The sequence below is a fragment of the Typopeltis vanoorti genome, chromosome 24, assembly GCF_054136105.1.
Source record: "Typopeltis vanoorti isolate ZY-2024b chromosome 24, IOZ_Tvanoo_1.0, whole genome shotgun sequence".
NCBI classification, from domain to species: Eukaryota; Metazoa; Arthropoda; class Arachnida; order Uropygi; family Thelyphonidae; genus Typopeltis; species Typopeltis vanoorti.
In genome coordinates, this window is record NC_143572.1 from 25830136 (window position 1) to 25856952 (window position 26817).

At 35.7% G+C, this 26817-nt stretch overlaps 1 protein-coding gene across 2 annotated transcripts in view; it reads right to left on the reverse strand.

Annotated features, from left to right (window-relative positions):
• Positions 1 to 26817, reverse strand: part of LOC150093032 (dual specificity protein phosphatase CDC14A-like) — a 382808-nt gene that overhangs the window by 144550 nt on the left and 211441 nt on the right. The gene's annotated exons all lie outside the window — the stretch shown is intronic.

Below are 26817 nucleotides of genomic sequence, written 5' to 3' on the forward strand. Positions count from 1 at the left end.
AATATCATCTACTGCTGCCTTTCCACATTTCAAGCCTTTGATGGCTTTTTCTACTTCAAGTATGGATATGTATTCTTGACTGCATGCCTGGTCAGTGTTTTTTACCACTGTGCTGTCATCACTGCTTGTTTCATTTAGCAGTTTTTCAAAGTAATTACTCCACACTTCAAGGATATCTTTTTCTCCTTTTTTCATGTCACCTTTATCATATCTAATTCCTTTTACAGCACTCTTTCCTCCATTCCTAAGCTTCTTCAACAACCTCCAGAATATTTTGCCACCGTCTTGATATTTATTTTCTATATTCTTACCAAAGTCCTCCCATGACTTTTGTTTAGCTAGTTTTACACAGTGTTTAGCATTCTTGCATTTGTCTCTATATTCTCTAAGAGCACAAGCTGACTTATTTGAAAGGAACTTTTGATATGGTTTCTTCTTTTCCTTCACTGCCTCTTTAACTTCCTGTATCCACCAGGGAGTTCTGATTTTTTTTATCCTTCCAGACAAGCTCACCACATGCCTCTCTGGCAGAATCAATCAATGTTTTCTTCAGACTTTGCCACTGAATCTCCAAGGTTTGATTCCTGTTCTCAAACTCTTTCATTTTTTCTTCAATAATCTTTGTGTATTTTAGTCTACAGTTCACATCTGAGAGCTGCTCAACTTTTATTCGCTTTATAACTTTCTTACATGTTATTCAATTTTATCCTGCTCAAGACTAAATAGTGATCGCATCCAATTTCAAATCCTCTGTACGCTCTGGTGTTCTGCATCAGGGAGAAAACACACTATCAACAATAACATAGTCAATAAGACTTTCTTATTCCTTGTCTCTTCTCTCCATGTGAATTTGTGCACATTTTTATGTTGGAACATGGTGTTAGTAATAACCAGTCCATGTCCTGAGCAGAAATCCAACAGATATTTGCCATTATTATTAGCTTTGCTCTTTTCTCCAAATTTTCCCAAAATATTTTTGTATGTCTCACAGTCATTTCCTACTCTGCTATTTAGATCCCCAAAGGACCAACTTTTCCTTTTTCATTGTGTCAGTTGCCTTTTCTAAAGCATCAAAAAATTCCTCCACTTCTACCTTAGTAGAACCTTCTGTGGGACCATAGGCACAAATAAGTCTCATTGTCCAGTTCCCCATTCTCATATTTGTCCACATTACTCTACTTGAGACCGACTGCCATTCAAGAAAATTAGACTCGTATTTTGTGTTGAATACTATGGCTACTCCTTCTTTTCCTTGATTGTCATTGCCTGAATATAACATTTTGTATTTATTGCTCAGAAATATCTCACCAGTTTTGTTTTTTTTTTGTTTCAGTCACCCCTATTATGTCGATCTGGTACTTATCTAATTCCTCAGCTAGATCCATTTCTTTGCCATTCAGGCTTCTTATGTTGATAGTACTGATCTTTAACTCTGGTGATGTTGAGTTGGGGTTTAGTATTTTATTTTATTATTATTATTAGAATAGACTTAGACAAAGACCACACAGGAATTAAGATTGGTAGGAGAAAAATGAATAACTTACGATATGTGATGATATACAATCCACATTGCATTAATTAAGGAAGATCTGGACCAGATTATTCTGTTAGTTGGGGGGGGGGTGAACCTAATACAGTGGGACGAATTCCCGATGATGGAGTAGAGCTCTCGTAGTACTCATATATAAAAAGGGAAATAAACCTGCATGTGAGAATTACAGAGGTATTTCCCTACTGAGTGTTCCTGGCAAGATCTATGCAAGTATACTTGAGAAATGGTTGAGGAGAATTGTAGAAGAAAAGCTTGGTGAAGAACAAGCTGGATTCAGTCCAAATAGCGTATGTCAGGATCAGATCTTCACTTTACGACAAATAGTGGAGAAATCATGGGAATTTAACAAAGATCTGTATTTAAGTTTTGTTGATTTGGAAAAGGCATATGACAAGGCACCAAGAGAGAAGCTATTTAATATGCTACAGTTATATGGTGTCAATAGGGCCTTATATCAAGCAATACTTAGTCTGTATTTGAGGTGTAAGTCAGCAGTTAGAATTGAAGGATGTACAGGAAGATGGTTTAATGTTAAATCTGGTGAGACAAGGATGTACATTATCCACCTCTGTTATTCACTATCTATATGGATCACATTATGAAGGAAAGTGGTATTAAACATGATATCAAAATTGGAGATGTTAATGTCAGCTCTTTGCTTTATGCGGATGATGTTATACTTCTAAATAAATCCACTACATGTCTGCAAGATTCTCTGACTAAATTGAATAGCTGTTGTAATAGATATGGTATGAAGGTCAGCAATAAAAAGACAAAGACAATGAAAATAGGCAGAATCATTGAAAATGTCAAGTGTGTTGTGAATGGAGAACCTGTGGAACAAGTAAAACATTTCAGCTATTTAGGCACGATTTTTACTGAAGATGGTAAATTAAATATAGAAATAGACAACAGAATCAGCAAAGCTGGTATGGTGAGAAGTCAATTGAATAAATTCATATGGAATAAGAGAGAAATTAGTCAGAACACTAAATTAGCTGTATACAAGACAGTGTTCAAACCAGTTTTAACTTATGGATCTGAGAGCTGGGTCAGAAGTAAAACACTTGACCAAAGACTAAACACCACAGATATGAGAGTCCTGAGAAAGATTATAGGCATGAACAGATGGCATCATTGGCAATATCATATTAAAAACGAGAATATTAGGAAAGAACTTGACATTGTCAGCATCCAGGAATGGTTAGCAGAGCTAATCTCAGGTGGTATGGTCACTTAAACAGAATGGGCAAAGAAAGATTAGCAAAACAAGTGTTCTCTGACAGGTTGGCAGCAAAACGACCCAGAGGAAGACCAAGATATAGGTGTTTTGATACGGTACAAAGTGCCTTAGACGATAGAAATATAAGATCTGATAATGTTGGAGTCTTGACAAATAACAGACTGATTTGGAGGAAAATTGTAGATAGAAAGTTAGTAATGATGTAAAGTTTTCATGAAGTACTATCATATCCTGTACACCCCTTGAGGGTACATGGCAGGAATTTGATGATGAAATAATCCTCTTCTCTAGCATCAGAGCAAATTTATTTTCTTTCATTCATAGAAACTATACATAAGCTAATGTAAGTAACCAACATTACATGTCCTGCCAATATCATCTTTCTCTGGATCATTTCCTGGAATAAAGATCTCTGTGTTCTCATTCTCTGTAGGACATCTGTATTTGTCACATATTCTGTCTATAGGATTTTCAGAGCTCTTCTATGGCACCACATTTCAAAGGCCATTATCTGTTGCCTTACTCTCTTCTTGAATATCCAGGTCTCACTTCCATATGTGAAAATTGGCCACACTAATGTTCTTATCATTCTTTTCTTTGTCTCGATACTCACAGAACTTTTGAGCAGATCTTTATTTTTCCAGAATGCATCTTTAGCTATGGCTGTTCTTATTTTTATTTCTTTATCTTGCTTTCCATCCGCAGTAAAGTAGGTGCCTAAATATTTGTATTCTGTTGTATGTTCAATTTTCATATTGTTTATGAATATTTCTAACTCTGAGATTTTCATAGATTGTTTTTTTTTTTTGCATTAATATATAATCCAAATTCTTTACCTTCTTCAATTAGTAGCTGAAGTAATTTGATTAATTTGTTTCTGTTTTCTGCTATTAGAATGGTATCATCAGCATATCTAAGATTATTGTATTTTATACCATTGATACTAATTCCTATTTTTTGTTTTACAATCTTTTTCATCACTGTCTCACTATAAATATTAAATAGATTTGGTGAAAGGATACAACCTTGTCTAACTCCTCTTTTTATTTTCACTTCAGAAGTCTCAGAGTTAAACAGCTGCATTTTCTGTTTGGTGTAAATCATTTTTATAATCTTAAGTACATGATCTTCTATGTCTAATTTATCTAACATATTGAACATTTTATTATGTTTTACCTAGTCAAAAGCCTTCTGAAAGTCTATGAAGCATATGTAAATGTTCCTATTTCTTTCAAGTGATCTTTCTATTATATAGAAAGAATACAGAATCTATCAACTTTTATAGTTTCTGTATTCGGCTTTGAAATAATGCTGGATTTAATATCCACTTGATTCATGTAATTTTGCATTGCCGGAATGAAGAGTCTTTTAGCTCTTTATTTTAGTAAACACACACTATTTCCAGGGGTGACCTCTAGTTCTCTCTCTGTTCATCATATATTGAAAAATTTCTTTTGTGTCAATCTTATAGATGGAACCCCTTTAATAATTTGTTTCTACCATGTCCCCTCTTTTCCACCTATCAATTATACTTTGCAACCCATACACCTATCCTCATAGGAAGAATTCCACACATCTGTCATCAGTTTGGTCACTTGTCTCTGAATATATATATATATATATAGGGCTCAACAAGTATGCTCGCCCATTCATCTGTGGTGAACAGATTTTGACAGGTGGCAAGTAGCTGCAACTTGAACAAAATAGGAAAAGAAAACACAGGAGAATATATGTAATATAAATAGTCATTCTAGTAACAATTCTTCTTCATTTATGGTTCTTAATGGTTCCTTAAGCTCCCATAACCACCCAAGATATCATTGGATTTTGTAACTATGATTCCAGGATAAGGTGGCTAATCCTATGCCTATAAACATACTTTGTATGCAAGCTGTGTTCACTGGCCACTTTGCCTGTATGCAGGATGAAAAACCTTTCCACCTCCATATGAGACCGGCTAACTCACCTTCACCTGAAAAGTTCCGATAAAGGTTCTTTGAGTCCCAGATGAGATTTGAACTTGGATCTTTCCAACTCATCAAATTGACTGATGATGGAGGTTCCAGATATAACACTGATGAATGTAGCAAATTATATTTTCCAGAAAAATCCATCGTTGTTTTTACTGCTCTTCCTAATCTTTTAATTTATCAACTTCTTGAAACAGTGGAAAAGATTTCCTCTATGTTCTCACATAGAGGAAATGTTTTCCACACAATGATACAGTGTCACTAATTACTTTATGGAATTTTTATTGACATACTGGGAAATGTCGTTATAAAAATGGGTGGAAGGATTTTTTTTTTTCATGGCAAGTACTGTTTTTTTCTTTTTTTCGTGGCGAGTAGGATTTTGCATTTGTTAAGTCCTGTATTTTACACACACACAAGTATATGTAAATCTAAGGGTATGGTCGAGACTATGACATAGTGAGGAAACTGGTAATTTTTTCCTCTAATCATTCGGGAAATAGATTCACATCACCGACAGTCTTTAAACTGGATATAACTGCCACTTGACACCTGCATCAACTAGATTACAGATGCCTAAATTTTTAGTGCAAAAGAATCACATTATGCATTCTACAAAACTCAATGAACTTTCTGGCTGAAGTGCACAAAATACTGAGCAAGTAAAAACAATAATGTCAGAACTGGAAAAAATATTTACATTTACTATAGTAAAATAGAAAATGTAAATATTTCTTCTATTCAGATTAGAATAGAAAAAAGTAAAAGTCCTGTATTAAAACATGATGGAAACCTCTAATTATGGAATTACAATGTACTTCTTAGCAATATAATTAACACTTAAATAATCACAAAATCATACAAGACACAACATCCTAACTATAGAGTTATATGCATTATTCAAGAAGCATTAAATATGTGATGTGAGCAAAAATGGTGAGGAATAGTTAAAAAAATTATTTTTAAAAAAAATAATAATAAAATAAACACCACTGTGGTGAGAACAACTGCAAGTGGAAAGATATGAGTCCCATGTAGAGTGAAGAGAATATTTGTAAGGGTTTTTCCACTGAAGGTGAGTCAGATGATCTCAGACAATATAGCAGAGTTACGACCAAATAAACACAAGTCAACTTTACTTGGCTATAGCAGGCCATTAGTTCTAATAATGTGAAGGGAATTATTATTATTATTTCTTTTTTAAAAAAAGGAGCACTTCTAAATGAAAGCAGGCAAAATAGCCATAAAAATAATAATTTATTATTATTTTTTCTTAATGATAATTGATGTCTCTATTTGGCAACATGGCTCAAACACGTTACGCTTTTCTCCTCCACCTCAACAGTCAGCACACAAGAATACAGTTCACCAGTGAAAAAGAAAATAACAATAGCTTGCCTTTTTTAGATACTGTAATCACATGTCTGCCCAATGACAGAAGTGTGATTACAGTATCTAAAAAAGGCCTTTCTTTTGAAGTTTATAAAAAAAAAAAACACCCACAGGTAGATATGCGCATAAACTTTCCCATCATTCCCTTCTTCTCAATAATATGGTGTCATCAAATCCTTTTTGTCTATGGAGCTTCCAACCTCTGTTTCACCCAAGTTTCCTCACAGCAGAGCTTGCCTTTATTTGCCAATAGTTACAATGCTAAAGTGATCTACAAATTATCAGTCCCTCCCATCTCTTCACATCCCTCTCAGCATAAAGCCTACAGTAATTCCATTACTATTCTCTATATCCAGGGCATTTAAGAAAAAATAGCCAGAACTTTAAAGAAATATAATCTCTGCACTGCTTTCAAACCTCATTTGAAGCTGGCTTCCCTTCTCCACTCTCATAAGGATCCACTACCTCTCCTTTTTATTCCAGGTGGTTATAAAGTTTCTTTTTCTTGCAACTTATCATATTATGAAAAATTTTTTTTAAGGCTACATGGTGGTCAGTATTCATAGTGAAGAATTTATGAAGAGAAAAACACATGTTGAAGGAATTACTTTACTTATAATTATGAAAATAACATTTTATGTTTTGACCTCTGTATATTGAGGTCGTCATCAGGAAAACATACATATGCACAGGACTCAAGCTACATGACACTACACAAAAGTAAGATAAATCTAAATGCTATGTTAATCGTTTACCCTAGCCTGACCTCGGGTGAAAAATAAAATAAAATAAAATAATAATATAAATAAATTATATACAACAAAAATTTAACAAAATAAAATAAAATTTTTATACATATCAATATAATAATAGACAGATGATAGGAAAAAAAAAAAAATCTCTAAATAAATAAAAATAAATTTTTATAGTAAAAGTACATTAAACACATCTCTATAGTCCTCTTATATTAAAGTTTTCTTGTATTGGGGTTCTGACATATGTTATGGATGCTATATAGGTTACAGATGAGTCCTTCAGATTCTTGGAATTAATAATCCATCATTTTCGTTTAGATTCAGATGTTTCAGCATTTCACACATTTCCTTGAACTTTCTTTCAAAGCAGATTTTGGTGCAGTGTAGGGACTTGGTGCCTTTCCAGTTGATTTTGTGAAATGTTTGAAGTGCATAGTCTGACAGGCCTATTTTAACATGGCGGAGGAATTTGATGTGGCATTTATGTTTGACTTTTCTTATTGGGATGGTGTGCCCTGTTTCTCCTATGTAGGATAGGTTGCAGGTGCACTGAATTTTGTAAACCCCTGGGTGGGCAAGGTACGGAAGGGGATCTTCAGATGAACTGAGTATTTTGCAGGAGGTTTGAAGGTTGCCTTAATGTATTTATGTAGTGTTCTATCTATTTTTTCTGATATTCTTCTAATGTATGGTATAGCTATGAATTTTTGTAATCCTTTTTGGCTTTTAATGGTATTACTGTGGAGGATCTTGTGAACTGTCTTTATGTTGTAGCCATTTTTTTTATTATAAATGTTTGGCTAATAATTTCATATTCTTTATTCAGTGCCTGCTCATTAGAGCAAATTGCCAGGACTCTATATTTAAGAGAGCTAATAACCCTAGTTTTTGTGCTAGATGATGATATGAATTTCTATCTATCTATCTGTATTTGCCTATGTGTCTAGGTTTGCGGTAGACTGTGAATGAAAGGCAACCTGAGGGAAGATGTGTGATAAGTGTGTCTAATAAAGGACACATTCTTTTTCTGTGGAATCAGGGGCAGCATGAACTTAATAAATATGGTTGTATTAACTTCCCAAGATTTGGGAAACTTTAATTCTTAGGCCTCCTGCACAACATCCAAGGCTAGCCGACAGCACCTATAGACGGTGCCACTCATACGACTTTAGTCTTCATTTAGTCTAATTTAATTTCTTCTGCTTATTGTCTTTTAGTGTGTGTTATTACAATTTTTACATTATAATCCTGAAGATGTCTCTGTAACAAAGATGAAATACTGAAATGATTACCCACTGTTTAATATTTCTCTTCATGCTGTAATTTTTACATTAAATTGTACGAGGGTGGTCTGAAAAGTTATTGGCCTAACAATGAAAAAACGAATTTATAATTTCAAACTTATTTTTCAACATAATCTGCCTTAAGACTAATACATTTATTCCAGCAATGCTCCAGTGCCATTATCCCATCCCTGTAGTGGTTCTCAGTAAGATCTGCAAAATACCCCTCTACAGCTACAATTACCTCATGATTCCAAGAAAAACGTGGACCAGCGAGGAAGAGATAGAAGTCAGAGGGAGCCAAATCTGGGGAATAGTGTACATGTTCCAACAATTCATAGTGCAGATCCCTTAATTTTCCCATTGCCAAAACACCTTTGTGGACAAATGCATTGTCCTCGCGAAAGATGATTTTTTTCTTCTGCAAATTGGATCTTTTCTCACAAATTTTTTCGTCTAGTCTGGTTAAAAGATCGGAATAATATTCCTCGGTTATTGTTTTACCTTTTTCAAGATAATTAATGAACAAAATGCCTTTAGCATCCCAAAACACCGATGACATGACCTTTCCTGCTGATGGAACTGACTTTGTCTTCTTTGGCTGACGCCAAAGAAGACAAAGTCGGTTCCAACAGGTTCCATGTTTTGACTGCTGTTTGGATTTTGGTGAATAATGGTGAATCTAAGTCTCATCCACAGTAGTAATAAATCAATGCACAAAATCAGTTTTATTCTTGTTAAAACACTCCAAGCACTATTCAGAGATTTTCATGCTAGTGCGTTTTTGATCTGCTATGAGCAAGCGTGGGCACCCATCTTGCACAAAGCTTTTCATTTGCAATTCTTCATGCAAAATATATCCTATCATGTTCTTTTGAAATGCCTATAGTCTCAGCAATTTCACGCACTTTGACTTGCCAGTCATCCAATACCATATCGTGCATTTGATGAATGATTTTTGGTGTTGTTACACTTTTTGGACGTCCTTCACGTGGATCATCTTCAAGGCTGGTATGGCCACTTTTAAACTTGGTAGCCCATTTCTTAATTGTCGAAAATGAAGGAGAAGAGGCCCATAAACTTCTATGAACTTCAAATGAATTTTTTTTGGCGTTAAACCTTCTTTTATAAAGAATTTTATAACTGCACGATATTCAATTTTATAAATTTCAAGGGGTACAGACAACACTTTTGCTTCAGACAGCATAAAACAAACTTCTTGACAGAATGACATGCAATTTCACATGGATGCTCATGACAGATGTACCAACTTAGAAAAATAAAATCTTGCCAATAGTGTTGCCATCTATGATTGAGGCCAAGTACTTTTCAGACTACTCTTGTATCTTCAGGATAATCTCTATCAACGAGATGTTATCTGGTCTATAATAAATCAGTACCATCAATGGACAGAAAGTTGAAGAGGGGAAAAAAAAAAAAAATTAAGATTAGATTTAAAGACCTACAGATTTGTACTCTACAAGAAATATCTAAGAGGTGAGATGGTCCACAAAAGACAGCAGGAGAAGCAATGAATGAAGAAGAAAATTTAATTTGTGAGGGTTGGAGTTGAACTGTGAAAGAGTAATAAATACCTGCTGCACTGTGTTTTAATAAATTTAAGAGAAGCGTAAGAGAATTACATATGTCTATCCTGATGAACAATGATTATGGAATTATTTGGACAAAATGCAAGTGGCAAAATCTGAACACCTGTATAAAAGAGAGTAGAGAATTTGTAGGAGATCAATTGCCTCTTTATTCTGCTCTGTACTGAAATAATTTGAAAAAAATGTATCCAAAGTAAAAGATAAAATCATTTTATATTTTACTGTAGTTATAGGTTCTATAAATGCAGGATATCCCAAGGTTTCTCTATATTATACACTGAATACAGGATTTGTCAGGGAACTCTCAGTAACACTACTCCAAATGTGAAAAAAAGTATTCAATGCACAGGAGAATCTGTGATTTTTGTATAGTTAATATTTAGTTAATAAATATAATATCTCCAGTGAGAAAGAAAACCTAATTCTTGAATGCTGAGGAGATTTGCACAGTATCCACACATAAATAAAATTTATAATCATTTATACATTGTAATAAATTTAGTTTAAAGCTTTATCCAAGTGTAAGCAAACAAAGTTTGCACCTGAAGTATCTTCAGGACTGAGACAACTCGTGGTAAAGGTGGACCAAGCTCTCATCACTATTTGTCTTAGTATCTCCGTTAATGCAAAGCACATCTCCTTGCAGATGTGTATAATGCCATGCATTAAGGGAGGGGGCCACCACCCAGACCGGTTTCGACCTTTATTGAGGTCTCATCAGTGGGAGCCAGACTCAGAGGTGGTGATACTAAGGTGGAAGCAATGGAGAAGTCATATTTACCTATACGAGTTGCCAAAAGGTGTCTCACCTTATTATTAAATTACTCTGGATTTAGAGAAAGATGTTGGAAGTTTTTTCCCACTTGGTTAGACTATAATAAATTTAGTTCAATCCTTTGTGGTCCATCCTTACCACGAGTTGCCTCAGTCCTGAAGATACTTCAGGTGCAAACTTTGTTTGCTTACACTTGGATAAAGGATTAAATTAAATTTATTATAGTCTAACCAAGTGGGAAAAAAAACTTCCAACATCTTTCTCTAAACCCAGAATAATTTAATAATAAGTTGAAACACCTTTTATCAACTCGTATAGGTAAATATGACTTCTCCATTGCTTCCACCTTAGTATCACCACCTCTGGGTCTGGCTCCCACTGACGAGACCTCAATAAAGGTCGAATCCGGTCTGGGTGGTGGCCCTTCCCTTCATGCATGGCATTATACACATCTGCAAGGAGATGTGCTTTGCATTAATGAAGATACTAAGACAAGTAGTAATGAGAGCTTGGTCCACCTTTACCACGAGTTGCCTCAGTCCTGAAGATACTTCAGGCACAAGCTTTGCTTGCTTACACTTTAATAAAGGATTAAACTAAATTTATTATAATCTAACTAAGTGGGAAAAAACTTCCAACATTTAGACATTGTACATATACATTTATACATATATATACATTTATACATATATATATATATATATATACATTGTACATTTATACATTATATGTCTGTATAAATTAATTCTTTTTTAAAAAATTAAAAACTACATTCAATTTATCCAAGTGTGATATGATCTGCCTGAGTGTACATGGGTCTGTGAGTGTAGCATAAAATTTCTTTCTTTCTCAAGTAAAGTGCTAGCACTCCACCAGAATATGACAAATGGTAAGATGCATATTGCATTGTACACAAATAGGTCAGTCATCAGCCCTCAGTAAATAAGAATGAATAAGATAACTGTGATGTATGAAGAGCCAGCAAGAACAACTTCCTCCCTTCTGTTTCTCTGTTGACTTGATTGCCATTGGGTTATTAGTTCTGATCTTATAAACCATTTGCAGTCTGTATGGGAAGGGTGGCTAACAAACAGTACCTACAAAATGAATGAGCTGATCTAGCAGCTACATCTGCAGCCTCATTTACATTAATTCCAATGTAGTTGGAAATCCAGCATAGCTATATATTAAAATTAAAAATTAAGGAACTTTAATTTGTACAACAGTCACAGACCCTTGCAAAGTAATGGATGTGGATTATACACAGTAATTTATTGTGTGATTGAGTACAAAGAAATTTGTTGCTGCTGTCCAACCCCCCCCCCCCATCAGAGATCTTCTGTTAGCTCAAAACACTTGATTATTGTGTGTTAGGGACTTTCCAGGGGTGAGACTGGCAAGTTTCCTGTTATGTCTGTTTGAGTCTCTGATTAATATATACTAACTTCTGCCCCTACAAATATTTTGTATTTAATACCAGAAGATCCAATATTTTAAGTTCATAAATGGAAATTTTTTTTTTAAATATACAATCTTATTCTATTTGTTTTGTATGTATGTATGTGTGTTTCTAGACATTTAATACCTATGTCTAGTGTTGATGGCATGAGGAGCAAGGCCTGAACCTTCAGATTCCAAAAATCTTATATAATCTTGTTGTGCTTGGATTCTAACAGTAGCAGAATGGCCAATCTGTGCCTATTAGTAGATGACAAGAACAAGGCATTTGATAAACACCAGACAAGGATACAGGTCCTAATGTAACTTTGATAGACAATAAGGATGACAAATTCTGAGCTGGTGAGAAAGTGGTATACAAATTATATCTGTGAAGAATCCTTGCCATTTGTACAGATGTTCCTTTAAAGTAGGATATGCTGATCCTTTTAACATCAGATTGCAATCTAGAAGAGGGATGATAATTATTAAATATTTTCTGTATCAAGGTCTCACTATATCCATTAAGTAATATAGCAAGTTTTATTTTAATTAATTCTTCTAATAGAAGAGACTCAGAAGAACAACAAATTGTGTGTGTGCTCAGTGCAAAAAGCTTTGATAATACCTATTTTTTGTGAAGGATGATAGTGTGAAGATGAGTGGATATATCTGCCTGTAAAGAATAGCTTCAGTAAACAAAAAATTTAATATTACTAGCAGAGCTATGATGTATTAAAATATCCAAAAAGGAGAGACTACTGTTAGATTCAAATTCAATTAGAAAACTTGATGAAAGTATATAAAAAGTTATTTTATCCAGAAATTGAAGCAGTTCTGTTTAATTTTCAGAGTGAGACCAGATTGAAAAGATGTCATCCACAAAATGTAGCCAAATGTGAGGTTGAGGAGAAATAGTGTTAGAAATTCAATTCTCTAAACGCTCCATAAATAAATCAGCCAAAGCAAGTAAATTAGTGCAAAAACAGATGTGTCTAACTACTAACCTATCAGTATCTCTAATGTGGTTGTGAAGGTTTTTAGAGAGGTTGATATGGGTAGACAGACATGGGTAGACAAACAAGTTATACTCTGCAAGTAGCAGCATGTGTTTACTAAACGAAGGTCGTGTTTTAGCAATTTGCTCATATTTTATAACAATGTTATGGCTGGGTTGGATCAAAGGAATGGATAAGCTATGATAATGTTGGATTTTGCTAAGGTATTTGATAGAGTACCATACAAAAGGCTGTTTCATAAACTGGAAAATATGGGATTGGAATATAAACTCTTCAGTGGATGGTTGACAGACAGATATCAAAAAGTGGTATGTGGTGGATGTGAATCTGCCAGATTTAAGGTGACAGTGCTATACCTCAGGGTTCAGCCATTGGACCACTGTTGTTTAATCTATGCATTCATGACATTAAGAAGGATCTAAGAGATGTACAATTGTTTGCCGATGATGCAAAGAGAGACAGGGCAATCACGGATGCTACTAATATCCAGCACTTACAAAATGATTTGAATAGGCTGGTAATTTGGATAAAAGAAAATGGCTATCCATTTAATGTTAGTAAGTGTAAAGTTATGCACTTTGGCATGATGAGATTTTCAGCAACATATATTAACAGGATTATGCTACAAGAAACTGATGAGGTTATGGATCTTGGTGTAATGGTGGATAGGAATTTGAAGTTCAAAGGTCACAGAGAAAAAGTTGCAAATACAACTCAGAGGATAATTGTCATGTTGAATCAAACTTTGACATGTAAGGATAAGTAAGTCATTTTTCCTCTTTATAAGGCCTTGATAAGACAGCACCTGGTTCTAAGGGTATAAAGAAACTGTGGAAGGGGTGCAAAGCAGAATTTTAAAGATTATATCTGGATTATGGGATTTAGATTATGAGGAGAGATTGTGAGTATGTGGATTACAGACTCTGGTTAACAAGAAAAGAGGGGTGATATGATAGAGGTCTATAAATTTCTGAATAAGGGGTATTGGCTAATGAAATTTTTCATTATATATGGAAGGCGTAAGAGAAGAATAGGGGGCCTCCATGGGAGAGGGGTGGGATATCCTGCGAGAGAAAAAAGTTAACTTTTTTCCCTCACGGAGCAGTGAGTGAGTGGAATAGTTTGCCTTTAGGGATGAGTACATCTAGTGTGAACAAATCTAAAGGAAAGTATGACAGCTGGTTTGGGTGATTTGTAGCATCATCATCATCATCATCATCAAATTCCTGCCATGTACCCTCAAGGGGTGTACAGGATATGACAGTACTACATGAAAAAATTACATCATTACTAACTCCCTATCTACCATTTTCCTCCAAATCAGTCTGTTACTTGTCAAGACTCCAACATTATCAGATCTTATATTTCTATCATCTAAGGCACTTTGTACTGTATCAATCCACCTATATCTTGGTCTTCCTCTGGGTCGTTTTCCTGCCAACCTGGCAGAGAACACTTGTTTTGCTAATCTTTCCTCTCCCATTCTATTTAAGTGACCATACCATCTGAGATTAGCTCTGCTAATGCATTCCTGGATGCTGACAATGTCAAGTTCTTTCCTAATATCCTCATTTTTAATATGATATTGCCATTGATGCCATCTGTTCACGCCTCTAATCTTTCTCAGGACTCTCATATCTGCGGTCTCTAGTCTTTGGTCAAGTGTTTTACTTCTGACCCAGCTCTCAGATCCATAAGTTAAAATTGGTTTGAACACAGTCTTGTATACAGCTAATTTAGTGTTCTGACTAATTTCTTTCTTATTCCATATGAATTTATTCAATTGACTTCCCACGATACCAGCTTTGCTGATTCTGTTGTCTATTTCTATATTTAGTTTACCATCTTCAGTAAAAATTGTGCCTAAGTAGCTGAACTGTTTTACTTGTTCCACAGGTTCTCCATTCACAACACAGTTGACATTTTCAATGATTCTGCCTATTTTCATTGTCTTTGTCTTTTTATTGCTGACCTTCATACCATATCTATTACAACAGCTATTCAATTTAGTCAGAGAATCTTGCAGACTTGTAGCGGATTTATTTAGAAGTATAACATCATCCGCAAAAAGCAAAGAGCTGACATTAACATCTCCAATTTTGATATCAGGTTTAATACCACATTCCTTCATAATGTGATCCATATAGATAATGAATAACAGAGAGGATAATGTACATCCTTGTCTCACACCAGATTTAACATTAAACCATCTTCCTGTACTTCCTTCAATTCTAACTGCTGACTCACAACTCAAATAAAGACTAAGTATTGCTTGATATAATGCCCCATTGACACCATATAGCTGCAGCGTATTGAATAGCTTCTCTCTTGGCACTTTGTCATATGCCTTTTCCAAATCGACAAAACTTAAATACAGATCTTTGTTATATTCCCATGCTTTCTCGACTATTTGTCGTAAACTGAAGATCTGATCCTGACAGCCTCTATTTGGCCTGAATCCAGCTTGTTCTTCACCAAGCTTTTCTTCCACAATTCTTCTCAACCGTTTCTCAAGTATACTTGCATAGATCTTGCCAGGAACACTCAGCAGGGAAATACCTCTGTAATTCTCACATTCAGTTTTATTTCCCTTTTTATATATGGGTACTATGAGAGCTCTACTCCAATCATTGGGAATTCGTCCCTCTGTCCAGGCTTTCTGAACTATGCAGTGCAGCCACTGTAAGACTCTTATACCACCATACTTCAGCATTTTTGGTCGAATATCATCTACTCCTGCTGCCTTTCCACATTTCAAGCCTTTGATGGCTTTTTCTACTTCAAGTATGGATATGTATTCCTGACTGCATGCCTGGTCAGTGTTTTTTATCACTGTGCTGTCATCACTGCTTGTTTCATTTAGCAGTTTTTCAAAGTAATTACTCCATACTTCAAGGATATCTTTTTCTCCTGTTTTCATTTCACCTTTATTATCTCTAATTCCTTTTACAGCACTCTTTCCTCCATTCCTAAGCTTCTTCAACAACCTCCAGAATATTTTGCCACCTTCTTGATATTTATTTTCTATATTCTTGCCAAAGTCCTCCCATGACTTTTGTTTAGCTAGTTTTACACACTGTTTAGCTTTCTTACATTTGTCTCTGTATTCTGTAAGAGTAAAAGCTGACTTATTTGCCAGGAACTTTTGATATGCTTTCTTCTTTTCCTTCACTGCCTCTTTAACTTCCTGTGTCCACCATGGAGTTCTGATTTTTCTATCCTTGCACACAACCTCACCGCATGCCTCTCTGGCAGAATCAATCAATGTTTCCTTCAGAGTTTGCCACTGAATCTCCAAGGTTTGATTCCTGTTCTCAAACTCTTTCATTTTCTTTTCAATAATATTTCTGTATTTTAGTCTACAGTTCACATCTGAGAGCTGCTCAACTTTTATTCGCTTTAAAACTTTCTTACATGTTATTCTTTTCAATATGAAATTCAATTTTATCCTGCTCAAGACTAAATAGTGATCACTTCCAATTTCAAATCCTCTGTACACTCTGGTGTCCTGCACCAGGGAGAAAACATCACTATCAACAATAACATAGTCAATGAGACTTTTCTTATTCCTAGCCTCTTCTCTCCATGTGAATTTGTGCACATTTTTATGTTGGAACATGGTGTTAGTAATAACCAGTCCATGTCCTGAGCAGAAATCCAACAGATATTTGCCATTATTATTAGCTTTGCTCTTTTCTCCAAATTTTCCCAAAATATTTTTGTATGTCTCACAGTCATTTCCTACTCTGCTATTTAGATCTCCAACAAGGACCAACTTTTCCTTTTTCATTGTGTCAGTTGCTTTTTCTAAAGCCTCAAAAAATTCCTCCACTTCTACCTTAGTAGAACCTTCTATGGGACCATAGGCACAAATAAGTCTCATTGTCCAGTTCCCCATTCTCATATTTGCCCACATTACTCTACTTGAGACTGACTGCCATTCAAGAAGATTAGCCTCATATTTTGTGTTGAATACTATGGCTACTCCTTCTTTTCCTTGATTGTCATTGCCTGAATATAACATTTTGTATTTATTGGTCAGAAAGATCTCACCAGTTTTGGTCTTTTTTGTTTCAGTCACCCCTATTATGTCGATCTGGTACTTATCTAATTCCTCAGCTAGCTCCATTTCTTTGCCATTCAGGCTTCTTACGTTGATAGTACCGATCTTTAACTCTGGTGATATTGAGTTGGGGTTTGTTTTCAGATTTGTTCCAGTAGCTGACTTTTCGCTGTTCGCCCTGGTTCCCTGGCGGAAACAACGGGGGCCTTGTTTAACCAGGCGACGCCCCAGCCGGCATGAAATTTTGTCATGTTGTACCATCATTTTTTATTTTGGTTTAACCAATAAGAATACAATTTGGTCGGCTAAATCCCAAATTGCCAGCCCATCCTCGTTTGTTTAGTATCCAAGTAGATACCCAACAGGGTGCACCACGAGAAGGTGAGGATTGGACATTAGGTCAGAAGCCCTGGTCGGTTCTCCGCATTCCTTTAAAGGCTATGTGGAGGTCTCCTCTCAGTTATACAGCTTTGACCCTTAAGCACCCCGTGATTTGTAGCTTATCTCAATAAGTCCTTGGCTCCATGGAGGTCTCAGATGCTAATAGTAATAATAACAATTTTTACTTGAGTTAGATGCTAATATTCTCAGCAAAAGGATGATGCAGAGTAATCCACTAACTTCAAAGCTAATGTCAGCTTTTCTGAAGCCAGTGGGATTAATGATTAACAAATCTTTTTTTTTTCTTTTTATTAGCATTTGTTACTGCAGTTAATATGTTTTATGCAAAATGTATGGTAACTGTTGCAGTTCTAAATGTGCTGATACAATTTCCATAGTTCAGCTTTTAATGTTCTATAACTGTTCAGATGTTTTACACTATATGGCAAGTCGTTGAGTAATGTAGGTATAAGATGCTTCCTCATAGTGGCCCCATACAAATTGTTATAATGTCTAGTTGTGTAGAGGGTCATGTTTAGTCTGGTTATCTGATATGTTTCTCCGCTATTATGGTAAGTGTTGTTGAAATAGTGTCTTAGTAACAGTACGTAGTGTCTTAGATTCTTTATGCTCAGGATTTTGCGTTTTGTCATTAGGGATTCAGTTATCTCTAAAGCACTGCTGAAATGATTCTTCAGTGAGATTTTCTAAATTTGATAAGTGACTGTTTGCATAGACAGTTATGCCATCTCTTAGTACTGCTTCATGAGTTCCATGATATACAAGTTTTTTTACATTGGTTGGCATCATATCTTTTGCTTTGAAGAGTTTTGCAGCTATAGTGCATAGTTTGTTATGAAGGTATTCTATATGGTTAGTCCATTTAAGGTGGTTGTCAATGTATAAACTGAGGTATTTAATGTGTTATGTTATGGGTGTGATTTTGGAACAGTAGCAGCTTTCATGCTTAATGCAATGGTATGTGTGAGTATGTATGTTAGTGATATACGGTTCAAATTTTAGGGTTCTTTATTACTGGCATCTGCATTTTAGTGTTGTTTTAACTGAAGAGTCCAGTGTTTATGTCTGTTAATAGTGATGTCGTCTTCATATTGATATCTTTCACTTTGTAAAGCCAAGTTTTGAATGTCATTTATGTACACATTGAACAGTGTGGGTGATAATATTGCTCCTTGAAGAACTCTGTACTGTATTTATATTCCCCAGCTATGATATGTGCCTTGCATTCTGCCTGCGAGATAATTCCTAAACAAGGTATATGGTGTCCCTCTTATTTCGACTGAGTATAGTTCGGTTAGCAATGTTGCATGATCAAGTGTATCAAAAGCTTTGGTAAGATCAAAGAGTATGAGGATAGCAAATTTGTTTTATCAAGAGCTTTATTTAGTTCATTTGTAATGTCCTTTAATAAGATGTTTGTGCTCTTTGTTTTCTGGAAACAGAACTGCTTTTGTGAGATGATGCTATATTTCTGTAAGTAGTTTTGTAGTCTTGTGTGTGTTACTTTCTCAAGAAGTTTAGAGATGAAAAGCAAGTTAGCTACCGGTCTCTAGTTGAGAACGTCATTTCTTTTTTCTATCGCAGTTTTTAGTTGTTTGGGAATAGCACAAGTGTTGAATATCATGTTCACAAATTTCAGTACAGTGTGAGTATGATTTTGTCAATTCTGGACTCGTTTTCTGCTTTGAACTTGGGTAAATAGTCCAGCATCTTTCAGTTCCAATTTGGATGCTGGAAAAAAGTACATGGTTTGCTGTTGAACTTGGGTAAATAGTCTTGTGTTGGGCCTAATAGGAAAAGTATCCTTTTTGAGTTGTATGAGGGTGTTTGTAAAGGTGTAGTTAAATAATTCTGCGAGTTCCTTCTGATTCTTGTCCTAACCGAAGGTTTTGGTGATAAAATCTTGTGGGGAGGTTTTCCTTTTTTGGGTTAATAGTTCATTTTTTTAAATTTTTTTTTCATATTGGCACTGTATTATGCAAATTTCTAAAAGTAATAGTGTCTTTTTGTGCTCCTAATTTTAGATGTTAGTTGCTTTCTCATGTTTTTGTACAATGTAAGTGAATATTGTTGGGTGACTTTTTTTTTTTTACTCTCTTCCATAGAATGTCTTTTACTGCAATGCTGCTAAGGATGTCCTGATTTATCCATGGATTATTTAGTACATGTCTTCTGTTTCTTCAGTGTTTTGTTGCCTTTCTGTAAATAGAAATTTGAGGCTATCATATCAAGTTATTGGATCATTTATAGTGAGTAGCTTGTTCCAGTTAGTGTTTTTTTATAAGGTCATCAGAAATGCTTTTTACTATGATACTATGATAGTAGAGTGCAGTTTATCTGGCAGGATTTTATAATTGCAATTATAATTTTATTATAATTATAAATTTAAAATGCAATAATAGTGGTCTTATGGAATGATGGTATGATAAAGTAGTGGTCAGCTAATTTAGTACCACATATATGTACCGATGATGTATATGTGGTCTAGCATGATTTCCAAATGTAATGTTTCTGCATGTTTAAAAGTAGTTATGGTATCAGTCATGCTGTAATTTAGAATTTCTTCTCTTGTTGGGGAACTTTTAGTTAGGCTTATGTTGCACTGACTTAATATCAAGATATGTGTTAGTGGTTGGAGAGCCACGGTCAAGGGTGCTAATGTTAATATCACCTATTAGGATAAGTCTATCTATTGTGTAATTGTTGATGTCATTTAGCCATGTTTCTAATTCTTGTAGGAAGCTGAAAGGGTTTCTATCTGGAGGTCTGTATATTGTGTTTATCACATATTTGTGGTTGTAGTTAGTGATGATTTCCAAATGTAATGTTTCTGCGTGTTAATATCACCTATTAGGATAAGTCTATCTGTTGTGTAATTGTTAATGTCATTTAGCCATGTTTCTAATTCTTGTAGGAAGTTGAGAGGGTTTCTATCTGGAGGTCTGTATATTGTGTTTATAGTTAGTGATGATTTCCAAATGTAATGTTTCTGCATGTTCAAAAGTGGTTATGGTTTTGGTAACACTGTGCTTTTCATTTACAAATGCGATTATGCTGCCACCTTTGTGGTCTACATAATGTATAGTGTTGGTAATTGTTAATGTTATATACAGACACTTCTGTATCACATAAAGAAACTTTGGTCAAGATTAGAATATCAATATACGTCAGGAGGCTGTTGAGCAGGGTTGATAGTGTAAGCCAGTATTTCTTTATGCTTCTTATGTTTGAGTGTAGTATAGTGAGTTCAGAATTTGTATAAAAGTTATCTATACAATTATTTAAAGATTGAATGCTACACAGATAATGTTTTCCTGTTGAATATGTTTGCCAAGATTTATTGTAGCCATATTAGTGTGAGATAATAGTGTAAAACTTGCTATTTATATTATAGAGTGGGGGGGGGGGGATTAAGCACTACAATGGGAGACTGGTTAGATCAGAGTCACATGAGATTACATAAATGCAAGTATTTTTGTCCTTCTGCATAAAGACCTGAGAACTGTTAGTCCATTCATATTTATAAATTTAGGGGCAAAAACACAGGTATTGAAAAGATTATTTTATTAATTATTAATAAAATAAAACTTGACGTTTAGACCCCTGTATTGAGGTCATCATCAGAAGGATACATGCATATAAGGAACCAAGCTACATGCTCTAGCCCTGTATACCGATAAACTAAATCTACATAGTTAATTAATCCTTTTTCCTAGCCTGACCTCTAGTGATAAAAAAATAAAATAAAATAAAATAAAATAAAAAAATAAATTTATTTAAACTAAGGGATATTACATCCCATATTGTTTCACAGCCGAATAAGAAACTCAAAGAGTTTCATGCCGAATATAGAAACTATATAAAGTTCAGCGAGTCCAAGCGTAAGCAAATACCTGGATAGTCCATCTAGTGATGGACTATCCAGGTATGAGTTGCCCTGTGTTGCACTACCAGATGGACTATCCAGGTATTTGCTTACGCTTGGACTAGCCCGTACTTTATATAGTTTCTATATTCGGCATGAAACTCTTTGAGTTTTTTATTCGGCTGTGAAACAATATGGGATGTAATATCCCTTAGTTTAAATAATTTTATTTCGCCGAATTGAAGCCTTTGGCTCTTCATACATTTAGTAAAAAAAATAAAATTAAATTAAATTAAAATAAAAATTAAAGAAAAAAATAAAATAAATAAAATAAAAATAAAATAAATAAAAAATTACAACTACAATAAACTGCTAAAGTCCTCATGTATTAATATTCTTCTGGATTTGTACAATTCTGATTGTTATAATACGATTTCCTTCAGTTGAATGTTACAAACACTTCACCAGGTTGTCTTCTTGTAGTGGGATTTTTCTTCGGCTAGTTTGGGTTGTTATATAGGTTGTAGATGGGTCCTCCACATTCTTGGAATGGTTAGGCCATCATTTTTGTTGAGATTTGGATTATGTTTGAGCATTTCACATGATGCTTTAAATTTCCTCTCAAACCAGGTTTTGGTGCGGTGTAGGGACTTGATATTTTTCCAATCAATTCTGTGGTATGTTTAGAGTGCATGGTCAGAAAGGCCGGTTTTTCCAAAATGGAGGTATTTAATGTGTCATTTGTGTTCGTCTTCTCTAATTGGGATAGTTCGTCCTGTTTCCCCTATGTATGGTATGTTACATGTGCATTGTATTTTGTATACCACTGGCTGGGCTAGGTGTGGAAGAGGATCTTTAGAAGAACTGAGTAGGTGTCTTAACTTATTCGGGGGTGGTGGTTTTAATGTTGTATTTGCATAGTGTTGTGTCTATTTTTTCAGAAATGTCTCTAACATAAGGAATGGCAATTGCATTCCTGAAATCTTTTTTGTTCTTACTGGTATCTTTGTGCACTAAGGAACTAACAAAGCAAATGAGGAAGAAAGTAAGAAACTAATTTTGTTCCTAAAGTCCTAATGGTGCCCTCTTGCGGGCTAATTTGGTAGTCTTGGCTGTTGGGCTGAAGTTCTCATAATGAAAGTCTCCCAAATTTGGGGCAGTTTCATGCACCCAAATTTGTTGAGGTTAGGAACGTTTTTTAGAGCTGCTGAAGATTCTTTGAATAATCTTTCGTATTTAAACTTGCTGCGATGGATTATTTTTGTTTTCTTCCAACGAATTTTATGGTGGGTATCTAAGGCATGGTCTGCCAGCACAGAGCGGCTGTACTGGTGAAACCGGATGTAGTCTTGGTATTCTGAAATCCTGATATTTGTTGTTCTGCCTGTTTGGCCAAAGTAGGACAATTTGCAGCTGCAAGGGACCTGGTATACACCAGGTAGGTCTAGGGAAAGTGGTTGGTCTTTGGTAGAGCGGATAAGGGATGCCAACTTTTTATATGGTCTGTAACAGGAAGTAAGGTCATATTTTTTGAGGATATTAGTTATTTTTTCAGAGGTGCCCTGGATGTAGTGGATAGTGATAGACTTGGTGTAGTCTTTATTGTGGACGGGGGGAGGGTGGTTGTGGTTTACAGGTTTTAGTATTTTTTGGATTTTTTGGGGGTTATAGCCTTATTAATCTGCTCAGATGACAAGGCCCTGACTATGGAACTAAACCATATCCTCAACACTTTCTTAGCCAATGGCTATAACCCCAAAAAAATCCAAAAAATACTAAAACCTGTAAACCACACCCCCCTCCCCCCCCTTCACAATAAAGACTACACCAAGTCTATCACTATCCCCTACATCCAGGGCACCTCTGAAAAAATAACTAATATCCTCAAAAAATATGACCTTACTTCCTGTTACAGACCATATAAAAAGTTGGCATCCCTTATCCGCTCTACAAAAGACCAACCACTTCCCCTAGACCTACCTGGTGTATACCAGGTCCCTTGCAGCTGCAAATTGTCCTACTTTGGCCAAACAGGCAGAACAACAAATATCAGGATTTCAGAACACCAAGACTACATCCGGTTTCACCAGTACAGCCGCTCTGGACTGGCAGACCATGCCTTAGATACCCACCATAAAATTCGTTGGAAGAAAACAAAAATAATCCATCGCAGCAAGTTTAAATACGAAAGATTATTCAAAGAATCTTCAGCAGCTTTAAAAAACGTTCCTAACCTCAACAAATTTGGGTGCATGAAACTGCCCCAAATTTGGGAGACTTTCATTATGAGAACTTCAGCCCAACAGCCAAGACTACCAAATTAGCCCACAAGAGGGCACCATTAGGACTTTAGGAACAAAATTAGTTTCTTACTTTCTTCCTCATTTGCTTTGTTAGTTCGTTAGTGCACATACCATATCTTTATGTTACTGAAGATGGCAATGTGACATTGCCGAAATATAGAAGTGATTCATTAAAGTTATCTTTAATTAATATACTTTATATGCGTTGTTAATTCCGTAAATTAATTACCAGTTATGTCTAACCAACGTATAAGTCTTACTACTAGAATCATGATCATCCACGGAGATGCAATCGCACGAAAGGCCCGTCAATACGGCAAATTGAGGTTGAAGATATCGAGGCAAATAAATCGTCTGACGTTCCTAAAACGCTGCCAGGATAACAAAGTGATCCCCAACTGTGTCAAATTGAAGCACCGTTTTACTTCCGAGAAAGCTCTACGCATTTATAACCGCACTAGCTTCGCCTTCTTAAGAGAACAAATTACGGCGACGCGCGTTCTCCTTGCCGACGAAAACAAAACCTTACGCGCGCTAGAGGAAGAGCTTTCTAACACACTCGGTCTTGATCTATGGTCTATACTTCATGACATCTCATGTACATCAGCAAGAAAGGAATTCGAAAAAATACGTAGTCGGCACGTGAAAAAATACGAAAACCTGACAAAGACTTCTACTTCTGTACCCCAGCCACCACTTAACACAGTAGTCAACCTCTCTTCGTCAGTTTTAAAGCCTGAAGCACTCACCGCACTTTCACGTGGTCACAATTTTGCCCTAGCTCCTAAAAGGATACCTGCTGAAGAAATCATGATCCAAATAGAGCATGGAATTCGCAACCTGCCTAACCATATCGCCAACAATGTGAGACTGGATGTAGTCGGTGTTCTCACTAAAGCCAAACCTCCAAAATCCAACTTATCCAAAAACGAATATACAGCCTTACAAGAATTAAAAAACAACAAAAAAATAGTAATCACCAAAGCTGATAAGGGAAGCGCCACTGTGGTACTCAATCAAAAAGACTACAAAGGTAAGCTAAATTCTTTAATACGAGACCGTACTACTTACCTCCCCATTGAATATAATCCGACCAGCTCTCAGATTAGAACTATCCACAGACTCCTTAAGAAAGTCACTTCTTGGCCTGTGGAAGTCACCAACAAACTTAAACCTTATAACTCTAGACCCCCCCCCGATTATATGGACTCCCAAAAATACATAAACAAAATGTGCCATTGCGTCCCATAGTGGATGGCATTGATTCCCCCACATATAAATTAGCCAAACATTTAGCCAAAACGCTCACACACTACACTGGCAACACACCATCACACATAAAAAACTCGGCCCACTTTAAAGCCAGTATAGAAAACCTCACACTCCAACACACTGACATAATGGTCAGTTTTGACGTCTCCTCCCTATTCACTAATGTCCCACTCAAAGAAACCCTTGAGCTCATCCAAGCCAAGTTTCCTCCCGATATCTCAGCCCTATTTCAGTTCACAATGAATTCAGGCTATTTCGTTTGGCAAGGAAAGTTCTACAAACAGATAGAGGGGACAGCCATGGGTTCACCACTTTCCCCACCCTTGGCCAATTTCTTTATGGAGACATTTGAAGAGAAAGCCTTAAACTCCGCCCCACAAAAACCCACTATTTGGCTTCGTTATGTGGATGATGTGTTTGCTATTTGGCCACATGGCTCAGACACACTCCACTCCTTCCTAACACACTTAAACAACCAACATCCCAGAGTCCAGTTCACCTTAGAAAAAGAGGAAAACAACACCCTCCCCTTCCTAGACACTTTAATCACCCGCCAGCTTGATGGATCTTTTGTTTTCTCTGTTTACAGAAAACCCACCCACACTGGCAGATACATTCACCAGCAATCCCACCCCCCTCACAACAATATGGGGTGATAAAAACACTATATAACAGGGCAAAATTAATCTGCTCAGATGACAAGGCCCTGACTATGGAACTAAACCACATCCTCAACACTTTCTTAGCCAATGGCTATAACCCCAAAAAAATCCAAAATATACTAAAACCTGTAAACCACAACCCCCCTCCCCCCCCTCCACAATAAAGACTACACCAAGTCTATCACTATCCCCTACATCCAGGGCACCTCTGAAAAAATAACTAATATCCTCAAAAAATATGACCTTACTTCCTGTTACAGACCATATAAAAAGTTGGCATCCCTTATCCGCTCTACAAAAGACCAACCACTTCCCCTAGACCTACCTGGTGTATACCAGGTCCCTTGCAGCTGCAAATTGTCCTACTTTGGCCAAACAGGCAGAACAACAAATATCAGGATTTCAGAACACCAAGACTACATCCGGTTTCACCAGTACAGCCGCTCTGGGCTGGCAGACCATGCCTTAGATACCCACCATAAAATTCATTGGAAGAAAACAAAAATAATCCATCACAGCAAGTTTAAATACGAAAGATTATTCAAAGAATCTTCAGCAGCTTTAAAAAACGTTCCTAACCTCAACAAATTTGGGTGCATGAAACTGCCCCAAATTTGGGAGACTTTCATTATGAGAACTTCAGCCCAACTGCCAAGACTACCAAATTAGCCCACAAGAGGGCACCATTAGGACTTTAGGAACAAAATTAGTTTCTTACTTTCTTCCTCATTTGCTTTGTTAGTTCGTTAGTGCACATACCATATCTTTATGTTCCTGAAGATGGCAATGTGACATTGCCGAAATATAGAAGTGATTCATTAAAGTTATCTTTAATTATATACTTTATATGCGTTGTTAATTCCGTAAATTAATTACCAGTTAAAATTACGTAAAAGGAAGCCATCATTTCAGATTCTTGAAGATGAAGATTTTTAATTTTTTTTTAAGTCAAAACTATTTTTGATATAAGAGCTGATTTTTCCAATGAAGTTTTGTAGAAGTCTTGAAAGATATTTTGCTAAATAATACAGCTCTTTCAAGAGGTCACAAAAACCCATAACATAACAGTGTCATGTGCAAAAAAGGGGGCTAAGAAGAATGAAAAACTGTACTGACAAGTTTCTTGAAAAGCTACGGATTGTATTCACTGAAGACAGCAGTATTGAAGAGGCTGTTCTGTAGTTGAATTGTGTATGGATATTGACAAGCGGTCA